Genomic DNA, 13,138 nt, shown 5'->3' with positions numbered 1-13,138 from the left:
AGGGGAAAATGTCAGTTCTCTATGCGTGTGTCAGATGTACATTCCAAACCTGACAGTGTGCTTCATTCAGCCAGGAATGATTGGAAGAAGCCCAGAGAGAGTTGCACATTCTGCCTGGGGATATTGCTCTATGATCAGCGCTTTTAACTGGGTGCCTTGTGAAGTACATGACAAAGAGGAGTGATCAGCATTTCACATTTAGCCAGCCTCTCTCAGCGTCATCAGACCTTACAGTGCAACATCAGAGGATCCTCAAACACATATTTCAAAGAATTGCAACATGAGTGTGAAGAGGTTCTGACGTTTGCTGTCAATCCCTGCTTTGCTCAGCAGCTGAGACACCACACACAGCTGAGGAGAGGGAGCCAGAAAGGAAAAATATACGAAAACAACAAGAAGAGATGAGGAAAACATCAAAGAGAGGATTGGACAGAATTGTGAACATTATTTGCACAGAACTGTCAACATCAAAGCAGCAGCAATAAGATGATCGGATCCCTTTCGGAGCTCGAAATATGGGTACCCCCAACAAAAATTTAAAATTTGGCTCTGCAAATTGGAATGAATGTGATTTGATTGGTTTGTTAATAAAAAATATTTTTTAAAAAATAAATAAATAGAAAAATACAAGGAACGTTGCAGATGAGAATACTTATTGTTTTTTCAAAATAAAACCCCAGAAACCTTGAGATTTTGATTTTTAAAAATTGGGCATTTTGAAATCTGAAAACAATGTATGTGATCCATATTTGCATTCATGTGTATAATCAGATAACATAAGGCTTGAGACAAGGTAATTAGTAATTAAGGATATGTGCTTCCAACAAAGGCATCCAACCAGGGACTATAATAATCTATAGCGAAATATAAACTCTTGAATGAGATTACACTTTCCCCCCATGGGGTTAATTATTGAAAGAAAAACTTTGTGAGATTTCTAGGCATTTCGGCAGAATCCTGACGTTTGCTGTCACTCCCTGCTTTGCTCAGCAGCTGAGACACCACACACAGCTGAGGAGAGGGGGCCAGAAGTGTGGTAAATAAGGGTGCTAAGACTGTCCTCTGTAAGTAAGGGCAGCATTTTAGAGCATTCTGGCTAGATCCCAGCAAGAAGACCTTTTCTGGGGGGACTGGGGCATCATGCAGGTATACAGGCAAAAAAACCAGGATGGTTTAGAGATAAGTAGGGGGACTCCTCCAACTGTCATTTCCTTATTGAGAATGCCTGCTGGAAGGAGAAAACGAGGTGCAAAGAGCCAGAAGACCATTATTGAGACTCACAATTCCTCTAAAACAAAGAATCGGCAGAGAGCCAACACCATCTGCCCTGGCTCAGAAACAGAGCGGGTTGAGGAAACCGAGAAAACGGAGGAAATAGAACAAACAGTGAGTGACAACGCTGGGGGAACCTCACCCCCCCTTAAGGAGGATGTCAATGACCCGACCCCCCTCCTCCCAGAAAAAGCTAATCCGTCCAAGAGGGCAAGAGCAGGAGCAGGAGGGATTCCTCCCACTCCTAACGCTGACCCACCCATGCCTCTAGAACAAGATATCAGAGGAACCTGCTTTCAACCAGTTTGGGATACGCACCCCTACCAAGAGATTTGCACGTTGTCTGCAGAAACTATGGTTCTGGTTCTCCAAAGACTGGATGAAATCCTCACCAGAATAGTTAACATTGAGAAACAATTGGATACTAGTTCCTCCCCTTTAAATGCCCAAGGGCTTAAAAGGATGATAAGAAATGACTCTGTTAACAACTCACCAACTCAAACTATGGATGAAGTGAGGTTGTGTCAAGTCTTGCAAACAAACCAGATAATGCTTGAGATTCACCGATACACTCATAGGTGGATGAACCGCAGACAAATTACTATGTCCTTGTCTCAGCTCCTGAATTACCATTACCAAAATGTAGATCTAGAAAATTTCCACTTCCTGCCTACCTTGAGAAACACCATGCACCTATTTATGACCTTTAGGTCATCAACCCTCCCATCTCGACTCATGGAGATAAAGGATACCCTATGGTGGTTCCATTCTCTCCGCCCAGTGAGGGTATTTAAGGACGAAACTAGGAGGCAATTGGTCCCTTGCATAGAGTCAAAGCTAATGCGGATAAAGGAAACCAAGCTCAAAACTAGAAATACTAATTGCCCAAAGGAAGAAAAGAACTTTGTAAGCCTAGAATTATAAGACCTGAAGAAGAGGCTAATGAGTATAAAGACTGAGATTTCTACCCAAAATATAAGGACAGTAGAGCCTAGAGCACAATATTTAAAGACGTCCAACAGCTCTTTATCTCATAGAAAGACATCAGTGCAACTCCCTGTTCCCTTTTCAAACGACAGCAAATTAGATGAGGAATTTGGCGCCTCCAACATTTCTATGGCAACAACACCTAAAGAACTCTATGTTGCTGACAATCTGGAGATATCCAGCACCAAATCTACATCTGGACCTTTGCCTAATGTTCCAAAAACTTATCAGAATGATCAGCCTTCTCTACTGTACTCCTGGCGAGACAGGATAGACAGATCTTCCGAATTCGAATCTGGCTCTTTGTTGGCCAGTGATCCACATTTTATAACACATACCTCATTAACACTTCCACAGCCACAGATAGAACCAACAATCCTCCAATTAACCCAGGAGGGAGAGGGGGATTGACAGTTAATGAAACACCATGGGACTGTCTCCCCTGCTTGGGGTGCGGTTGGTTGGGTTTTATCTTCTAGGGATACTTACCCTATCAGACCTCCACCTCTTTCCCATACCATTTTGACCCAGGAGTCCTGGCCCAAGGATGACTTGTTATTGAGGGGATGTTACCCATCTATTCGGGAAGCTAGTATGGGATCTGGGATTTCCACAATTGAAGGGCTAGGGTGGAATGGCGGTGGGGCTAGATATCCCTATCGGCGAAGGGTTTCGAGATGCAGTGATCCTCGAACCCCTTCCAATCTACGCCCCATCCCAAGGGATGAGGGTAGGGAGAGCAAGGATTACACACCTCCGTCATTGGTGCTGTGCAATGTCAGGTCCATAGGCAACAAAACCGCCACCATGCGTGACTTTTTTGTCTCGCAGGTGATTGACCTGGCTTGCGTGACGGAGACCTGGGTACGGGAAAGCGAAGTAGTCTCCCTACATGAGATAACACCCCCAGGTTTCTCTGTCCTCCATCAATCGCGGACTGTGGGTCGGGGGGGAGGAGTAGCGTTGTTATTCCGGGAGGATGACTCTTTCAGAGCTCTGCCATCACCGGCGATCTCCGGCATTGAATGTGTTGGTCTCGTGTGGGGCACCAAGGAGAGCTTGGCTGTCTGGCTGGTGTACCGACCACCCAGCACACCTGCAGCCACCCTGTCAGACCTGCTGGAGTTGGTGGCGGGCTGGGCCTTGGAGTTCCCAAACCTACTGGTTTTGGGAGACTTCAACGTCCATGCCGATGCCGCTCCCTCCTCACAGGCTCTGGACCTAGTGACTTCCATGGCAACACTAGGGCTCTCCCAGTTTGTTTTGGGCCCCACTCATCAAGCAGGCCACACGCTGGATCTGATCTTTGGGGCTGGCATAGATGTGATCATGCTCCCCGCTGTGGAAGTGCCATGGTCTGATCACTACGCTCTGAAAGCCAAGATTGACTTCCCGCTCCTCCCCGGCTCAGGTGGCGAACCTATTTGGGCTCGTCCGCGAAAACTGATGGATCCTGATAGATTCTGACAAGCCTTGCGGAACCCTGCTCCTCCTGGCGACTCATTAGATGACCTTGTTGAGGACTGGAATAACCGGCCCTTGGCAGCCATTGATGAGATCGCGCCTAAGCGCCCTCTGCGACGCCGTCAAAACCGGGCCCCTTGGTTTACTGAGGAGCTCCGGAAAATGAAGTGGGATCTCAGACGGCTAGAGTGAGTATGGCGACGGACTCGTGACGGAGCCTCAAGAACATCTTATAGGACGCTTATGAAAGCCTATGAGATGGCTATGAAAGCTGCTAAGAAATCTTACTTTGCAGCTTCCATTGCATCCGCTAGCTCTCGCCCAGCACAACTTTTTAGAATAATTAGGTCAATAACGTCCTTAGGAGGACAACCAAATTTAAGCACAAATTCGACCCACAGCTGTGTGGCATTCACGAGCTTTTTTGCGGAGAAAGTCCTGTTGCTCCACCGTGACCTCCCTGCGAATTTAGATACAGTGACTAAACTGGAGGCCCCTCGACTGACTTCAGGTCCAGTGTTGGACCATTTCGATCGGATACTCCCTACTGATGTGGATAGATTCCTCCAAGTTGGTAGGCCCACCACCTGCCTCCTTGATCCGTGCCCGTCTTGGCTGATTAGGGAGTGTCCAGATGTTCCACGGACCCCCCTGGTTGAAATTATCAATTTGTCCCTTGACACGGGGACATTCCCAGGGGAACTGAAGGAAGCAGTGGTGTGTCCACTCTTAAAGAAAACTTCATCAGATCCCTTAGACCTATCCAATTACCGCCCAGTTTCAAATCTTGCATACTTGGGTAAGGTAATTGAGAGAGCGGTTGCTGAACAGCTTGGTAGGTTTCTGGAGGAAACATCGGCATTAGATCCATTTCAGTCCGGTTTCCGTCCTGGTTTTGGGACGGTGACGGCTCTGGTTGCCCTAACAGATGATCTCCGTAGACAACTGGATCGAGGCAGGTCAGGACTGCTGATCCTTTTAGATTTGTCAGCAGCCTTTGACATGGTCGATCATGATCTTCTGGACCACCGCCTCGCAGACGTGGGGATACAGGGCATAGCCCGTAACTGGTTGTGCTCTTTTATCTCTGGTCGGGGACAGAGGGTGGCACTAGGGAGGGAAATGTCATCGTGCCACTCCTTGGTGTGTGGAGTGCCGCAGGGCACAATTCTCTCCCCGATGCTTTTTAACATCTTTATGCGCCCCCTTGCCCAGATTATCCGGAGCTTTGGGCTGGGCTGTCACCAATATGCTGATGACACTCATCTTTATCTGCTGATGGATGGCCACACCGACTTGGCCCAAAACACACTGACCAGATGCTTGGAAGCTGTGGCTGGATGGTTTCGTGGGAGCCGATTGAAACTAAATCCTTCGAAGACAGAGGTCCTATGGCTGGGTCAGGATGGCATGGGGATGAGGGACCAACTCCCTTCTCTTGCGGGGGCCCAATTAGTGCCATTGCCTTCCGTTAAGAGTTTGGGTGTAATCCTTGACGCCTCACTTTCCATAGAGGCGCAAGTTACAGCAACAGCCAAGGTGACATTTTTCCACCTTCGCCGCATCAAGCAGTTGGTCCCTTACCTTTCCCGCCCCGACCTGGTCACAGTGATCCATGCAACGGTCATCTCCAGGCTTGACTACTGTAATTCGCTCTACGCGGGGCTGCCCTTGAAGCTGTCCCAGAAACTCCAGCGGGTACAGAATGCTGCAGCGAGGCTCCTCACGGGGTCTCTGCCATGGGAGCATATTCACCCAGTGCTTTTCAAACTGCACTGGCTCCCGGTGGAGTACAGGGTCAGATTTAAGGTGCTGCTTTTGACATTTAAAGCCCTTCACCGCATAGGACCCTCGTACCTACAGGACTTCCTCTCCTGGTATGCCCCACGGAGAGCCTCAAGGTCCATAAATAACAACACCCTAGTGGCCCCAGGCCCTAAGGAAGTTAGATTGGCTTCAACCAGAGCCAGGGCCTTTTCAACTCTGGCTCCGGCCTGGTGGAACGCTCTGCCTCATGAGACCAGGGCCCTACAGGATCTGATTTCTTTCCACAAGGCCTGTAAGACAGAGTTGTTCCGCCTGGCCTTTGGCTTGGAGCCAATTTGATTCCCTCCCTCCCTCTCTTTCTTTTTCTTTTCCTTCTCCTCCTGCGATGAGGCTACATTTTAATATTTTAATGTTCCATTATTTTAATGTTGTATTTTATTTTTGTTTTTAAGTTGTAATCATTCATCTTGTTTTTATTATTGCTTGTAAGCCGCTCTGAGCTCGGCCTTGGCTGGGGAGGGCGGGGTATAAATAAAAAATTATTATTATTATTATTATTATTATTATTATTATTATTATTATTTGTGAGGGAAAGTGGAAGAGGAGGAGGAAAAAGAGTCAACTCACAAAAGGAATCTGAGTTGTGTCAGCAATGACAATGTGGAAGGGAAAGAGGAAGAGTTGTTAGACAGGTTGGGGATTGCCATTGTGTGGACAGGCGGAGTCCCCCAAAACCCTGAGCGGCCCCCGTGTGGAATAACGACTCAAGACAATATGCTATGGGATTGAAATTGGCCATAACTTTATTATGTTTCAGATGTGGATAGACCTTGGCTCAGGCATTGGGTGTTTATCCTTCCCAATCCCCAGCTGGGGATCTGGGGAACATCAGGGTTATCCAGAGTGTGTGTGGGGGGGGAGATGGGCTGGCTCTGGAGAACATATGTTCAAGCAGTTACTCCGCCGCCGCAGGGGAGAGCACTGACGACCTCTAGGCATATGGCCAAAGCCTCCCCTCAAACAACCCCTTTAACCGGGAACTCTGGTATCGCCGCAGCAAAGAGAAGGGGGGCGTGAGTCACCGCTACACCCCCACCCCCATTTAGGGAAGATAGACTAAAGGATTCTGCCCAAGGCCTTTATATTAACAGTTACCCAGATTATAGAATATGGTGGATTTGAGTTTATTACTCCGTTTCTGAATGTATCTCTTTATTCAGCATTTTGGGTCACAGTGCAAAAAAGAATGAGCGTTGCATGCATCCTGATTTGAATGTAATTCATTAGCGTGCCTGCAATCTGAAGCCTGCAGAACTGCCATGGAATCTGTTCCAAGATGCTCCCTTGCATTCTGATCCAAGTTACTTGTAGATTTTACATTGTACCTCATTGTGGGAGGCTCTGTGTTATTTTTAATTAGTTTGTAGCATTATTGTTTTTCTCATGACTGTTTCAGAGCCAAAATTGTTGCTGAATCATGGCAAACATTGCAGAGGAACGCCTGGTATCTGCCAGCTCAGTGCTATCCAATTCCATGTCTGCGCAATGTGCATATGTATTCAGTGTCTCTTCTTGTTGTTGTTGTTGGGGAGAGATGGGGACTACCACTAGCTCTTGAGGGAGCTGGAAGATAAAGGATATGATCAGACAAGCCTCCTTCTTTTCCCTTTTTCTCAGATTTTCAAGATAAAAAATCCCAACTTCCTGTATTAACAAAAACATTGAAAACATAGGGGAATGGACATGTCTACCATCTTCTTTGTAGCTGTTACTGTGTGTGTAATTATGATCTCTTAGAAATAATTTATATGGAAAACATATACCAGGCTAAACATTAGCAGATATCAAGAGAGGCATATATCAAGCAAACTACAAGGAACATTGCAGATGAGAATACGTATTGTTGTTGGAAATGAAATCCCAGAAACTTTGAGATTTTGATGAAAAAACTGGGCATTTTAAAATCTGAAAACAATGGATGTCACCAGTGCTTTCCCCCCTAAAACCATGTCAAGGGCTACTCTGGTTTTCCTACTCATATTGAAATACTGCCCCTCAATGAGGCCAAACGTAGACCTTAAACACAAATTGTTTAGGGGTATGTGTCCCCCTGCGTTCTCCCAGAAAAAAGGCACTGGGTGCGACCCATATTTGCGTCCTTTTGTGTAATCAAATAACATAAGGGTTGAGACATGATGGCATTAGTAATTAAGGATATGTGCTTTGAAAAAAGGCATCCAACCAGGGACTGCAATAATCTATAATGAAATATAAACTCTTGAATGAGATTACACTCTTCCCCCGTGGGGTTAATCATTGAAAGAAAAATGTTTGTGAGATTTCTAGGCATTTGTGCCAAGTGTCCATTGGGAAAGAGCAATGCTGACTCAAGGAGTAGAAGCCAAAAGCAAACGGTATAAATGCTCCAGACATTTCTGTCTTCCTCACCAGAGTCTTCCAGCTTCCCTTGACTTCGGTTGCTCAGCCTTTCCTGCTGTTGGTAAGTTGTCTTTAAATCAAAGCTTTCATAGGAAAAGGGCACAGAGGCATTCGGTGACTCTGGAGGAGATTCGCTAGGGATTGTGTTTTGAAAACTTAAGGAACAGCTAAAGCTATTTTTGTCATCTGCATACTATCCCTTGCTTTTTCCGGTAGGACTTATTTCAGTCATTAACAGTCGTCAACAGGTTTACCATACCCATTGAGTCAATCACCCATCTCCTACTACCTTCCTTCTTCCTACTAGTTCCTGAGAAATGTCATCCCTTATTTCTTCTTTGGTAATCACTCATAGCCGAGTAAGATTGTCTTCCATAAACATGGTTTTAACAATGAGTCCCTAAGTGACTGTGGAGGCCAATTCTGGATCCACACGTCCTTACACAGTGGGGATATTGGTTTCTGGGCAGGATTTGATCACGGTGTGGATTTGCCAAGGGGGCCTTCCTCATAGCACATTTCTCCCTTGAGTCCTGAGTATGAGTGTCTTCAGAGCCCATGACATCTTTGGTAAAGGCTGTTCTCCAACTGGAGCACTCACAGGCCAGTTGTCAGTGTTTATACTACATTTTTAAAGATTTGCCTTTAGACAGTCTTTAAACTTCTTTTGTTGACCACCAGCATTACACTTTCCATTTTTATGTTCAGAATAGAGTAGTTGCTTTGGAAGACGATCATCAGGCATCCACATAACATGACCAGTCCAAAGAAGTTGATGTTGAAGAATCATTGCTTCTTCTTCTTCTTCTTTTTTTAAAAAAAATATTTATTATTTTTCCAAAAACTTAAACACTAAAAAGACAATACAATACAATACTTTAAACTAACAAAACAAAACAAAAACAAAAAGATAAATCAAACAATTTCATTATCCCATCTTTCATTCACTTATTTCCATGACCTTCTCACACCTCCCTTTTCGTATTCCACTTCTGTTAATTATTTCAGCAATTCCTTTCCATCTTCCTCTGTTTTCTATCCTATAATTATCTTAACTCATTCTAACCTTATTTTTTCCTTTAATGCTCTATTAATCTATCTGTACTTAATTCCTTATAACATTTCTACTAAAGCCATATAACTTCATTCCAACATTTTCCTAACATTCATTAATTTTACAGTATTTCTGTAAATAGTCTTTAAATTTTACAGTATTTACAGTATTTCTGTAAATAGTCTTTAAATCTTCTTCCACTGACTATTCTCCCTGGTCTCAGATTCTGCCAGTCATTTCTGCCAGTTCCATATAGTCCATCAACTTCATCTGCCATTCTTCCCGGGTGGGTAAATCTTTTGTCTTCCAATATTTTGCGATGAGTATCCTTGCTGCTGCTGTTGCATACATAAAGAAAGTTCTATCCTTCTTTGACACCAATTGGCCGACCATGCCCAGGAGAAAATCCTCTGGTTTCTTCAAAAAGGTATATTTAAATACCTTTTTCATTTTGTTATAAATCATCTCCCAGAATGTCTTAATCCTTGGGCATGTCCACCAAAGGTGAAAGAATGTGCCTTCAGTCTCGTTACATTTCCAACATTTATTTTTGGGCAAATGTTAAATTTTTGCAAGCTTGACTGGTGTCATGTACCACCTATAAATCATTTTCATTAAGTTTTCTCTTAGGGCATTACATGCCGTAAATTTCATACCTGTGGTCCCTAACTGTTCCCAGTCAGCCATCATTATGTTATGTCCAACATCTTGTGCCCATTTAATCATAGCTGATTTCACCGTTTCATCCTGAGTGTTCCATTTCAACAGCAAGTTATACATTTTTGACAAATTCTTAATTTTTGAATCTAACAATTCTGTTTCCAATTTTGATTTTTCCACCTGGAAACCAACTTTTTTGTCCAAATTGTATACCTCCATTATTTGATAATAATGGAGCCAATCTGGCACTTTATTTTTCAATTTTTCAAAGCTCTGCAATTTTATTCTGTCTCCATCTTGATCCAGAATTTCCCAATATTTCGGCCATTTGGCCTCCATATTGAGTTTTTTCTGTGCCTTCGCTTCCATTGGTGACAACCATCTTGGGGTTTTCTTTTCTAACAAATCTTTATATCTTATCCAAACATTAAACAATGCTTTTCTAACAATATGATTTTTAAACGCTTTATGTACTTTTATCTTATCGTACCACAAATATGCATGCCAACATGACCAGTCCAACGAAGTTGATGTTGGAGAATCATTGCTTCAACACTGGTGATCTTTGCTTCTTCCAGTACACTGATATTAGTTCGCCTGTCTTCCCAAGTGATGTGTAAAATTTTTTGAAGACACTGTTAAGGTCTGGTGACTTTTGTTTCAGAGTATCTGAAGAAGTGTGCATGCACACAAAAGCTTATACCCAGAACAAACGTAGTTGGTCTCTAAGGTGCTACTAGACATTTTTTTATTTTATTTTTGAGGAGCAGGGTAATTAGAAAGTTGCAAACTTTCACATTTGCCTCATAGATTTGGTGTGAATCGCAGTGGAAACATGAAAATACTTACATAGCTGGAATAGTGTAATGGATTTGTTTTAGCCTGAGTGGATTGTCTAATCCAGGGACACAAAGTGCATTATGAGGAATGAGGATTCACTCTATTCACATACTGAGGGTACTACAGTCGTACCTTGGTTTTTGAACAGCATAGTTCTCAAACGTTTTGGTTCCCGAACGGCAGAAACCCGGAAGTGACTGTTTGCGAACAATTTTTGGAAGCCGAACATCCAATGGGGCTTCTGTAGCTGCCGATCGGCTGCAGGAGCTTCCTACGTCCCATCAGAAGCCGCGCTTTGGTTTCTGAACGCTTATGAAGTTGAACGGACTTCCGGAATGGATTCTGTTCGACTTCCAAGGTACGACTGTATAGGAGAGTTTTTTTTATCTGACTAAGCCTTTAACAAAGTAACCAAGGACCACCTAAGGTCACTCTTTGAACTTGTATACCCCCCTCCTCAAATTTGTAGTTTTGACTCGCCCAATGCTGTTGCCATGCAGGTGTGTGAGGAACGAAGACCTCATTCTCCCCACAAAAAGGGAGGAAAAGTTGGGAGGATAAGGGTTTTTTTGGTTATTTTGTGTCTGTATATCGCCTTGCTAAAAATCTATCTGCTTGCTATATTTTACTATTTCCTGTGATGTAACTGGACACCACTTTCAGAAAAGATTGCTCATAGTATTTATTGATGCAAAATTTGTAATTAAACAGAATCCGAGTAGACATTAGTGTACACCATCTTAAACACTTTCATGTTATTTTTTTCCAGATTGACACCAGTTGTTCTACGATGACTACAGCTGTAATGACACCCATTATGAAATGCCGCATGCCTATTGAAGTAATGACGCGGGCAGACGACGGAACACTTAGGCCGATGACAATTTGGGTGGAGATGGAGATTGATGTTATGAAAGAGGGAACAAACACCACTCTCCCCAACCCCAGCCCTGCCCAGATAACTCAGGCTAGCATGCTTGCTCCTTCACCAGCAATGCAGCTGCCTTCACTGATGCAACCAAATTCTTTTGCTTACAATCTCCCTTCTCATCCAGCAACAGTTCCTATACTGAGACGAAGATGAGCTTGTCTCTCTTTTGAATGGGATTTTGATCCCCCACAGGAACGGGGTGTGGGGAATGGTACCTGAAATGCACACCATGGATCAACGTCTAATGGCCATTTGTCATGGATGCTGTAGTTGAGATTCCTGCATTGCAGAGGGTTGGACTTGATGGCCCTTGTGGTCCCATCCAACTCGACAATTCTATCATTGTATGGTGTCAGGAATGCCGAGCCTCCACCATCCAGACAAACCAGAATGGATTGGATCAAAAGGTTGCTCAGCATCTCTGACACTCTCGCCTACACATCCTTGATCAATGCTTCTTTGAGCTTTCCTTCTATCTCTCTTAAGCACATCCTTTCTGTTGCCTTTCTATCGCTCATTGATGGCACTCAGAATATCCTTCAGGCCTGCAAGAGTTCTGATGCTTCCAGTTCCCTGAGAATTTCTTCCTTCCGCTGTGTACCTTTGCCTTGTATCAATTATAAATTCATCTGTCACTTTGTCATTTAACTCTTTTGTGGCTGAAAGGATTGTTGACCTATTTGAAGCCGCTCACCTAAGAAATGCTTTCATGATCTCCTCTTTCCACTATAATAAACACTATCTATCTGCATCATAATTATATTTTTGGTTCTATTCATTTTTCACTTATTTTGCTCATTCCTAGGTTTCACTCCTAGGCATGGGGGGGGGGGGACATGTCTAACTTAGATACATTATTTCCAACAGGTCTACACTGAGTAGAACTTAGCTGGCTACAGCCCTACATCTAAAAAGAACAGCCTCCATATATAGTATAAAAAGGGTCCTAACATGTAATAATATAGATCAGAAATGTAGGGAACATAATGCCATAGTTAGTTATTTCAGCAGCAGCAAACACCACTGAAATAAGTATTAGGTAGTTATGATTTTATATGTTTGGATGTGAGGGTGATCTGGCTGCGACTTCCATTGCCCATTGATCGCCAGGGTTGATTTGGCTGATCTGGCTTGCTAGGCAAGTGTCCCCTCCCTCCCTCATCGGTCCATGCACACCCCCCTGTCAGTACGCCTTTGAGCCGATGCCAAGGACTGGGCTCAACAACTGGATCTGCCCCAACTGGGCTAGAAGACTGGAGTACTTCCAGAGACCTTCCACTCCTCTAAAGCAGGTCTAAGTGCACAGGATACACAACTGTGAGTTGTGGGCACCAAACTCAGCAGAGTATAAACAACACGGAAGAAAGCTGTGAAGCATAACTTCTTTTATTTCTAATAAGTTCTGCAAGCTAAATCTGAAGCGCTACTGGCTTGAATGAGTGTTACAGCTCTCACTCAGCCATCTAATCTCTACATAGATAACACTCAGACTCCCCACAGAGTCAGGCAGGAGAGGAAGAAGCAAAGAACAGTTTGCTCCCCCTCCTTTCTGAAAACATCATATCAGGAGATTCTCACAATGGGAGGGGGTGAAAATATCCACACACACACTCACACACAAACAAACACACACACCCCGAAGCTGCATGCTCGGTGAAAGAGGATGGCCATCCCAGATAGGAGTGCACTGTTCTTGGGTCAAGGGTATCAAGGGGAAAGAAGGG

General features: G+C 44.1%; 2 long non-coding RNA genes across 3 annotated transcripts in view; one reads left to right on the top strand and one right to left on the bottom strand.

Annotated features, from left to right (window-relative positions):
* The window catches only part of LOC308465163, a 47,260-nt gene that overhangs the window by 17,934 nt on the left and 16,188 nt on the right, over positions 1–13,138 (bottom strand). The window lies entirely within an intron of this gene.
* Positions 7,393–12,171, top strand: LOC308465164. Its single transcript, XR_013980306.1, has 2 exons — positions 7,393–7,990; positions 11,253–12,171. It is a non-coding gene; the product is annotated as an uncharacterized lncRNA (long non-coding RNA).

The sequence above is a fragment of the Podarcis pityusensis genome (assembly GCF_964106645.2).
Source record: "Podarcis pityusensis genome assembly, chromosome: 16".
In the NCBI taxonomy this organism is placed as follows: Eukaryota; Metazoa; Chordata; class Lepidosauria; order Squamata; family Lacertidae; genus Podarcis; species Podarcis pityusensis.
Note: the sequence above shows the minus strand (reverse complement) of the source record. Positions and strands in the feature narration are given on the sequence as shown.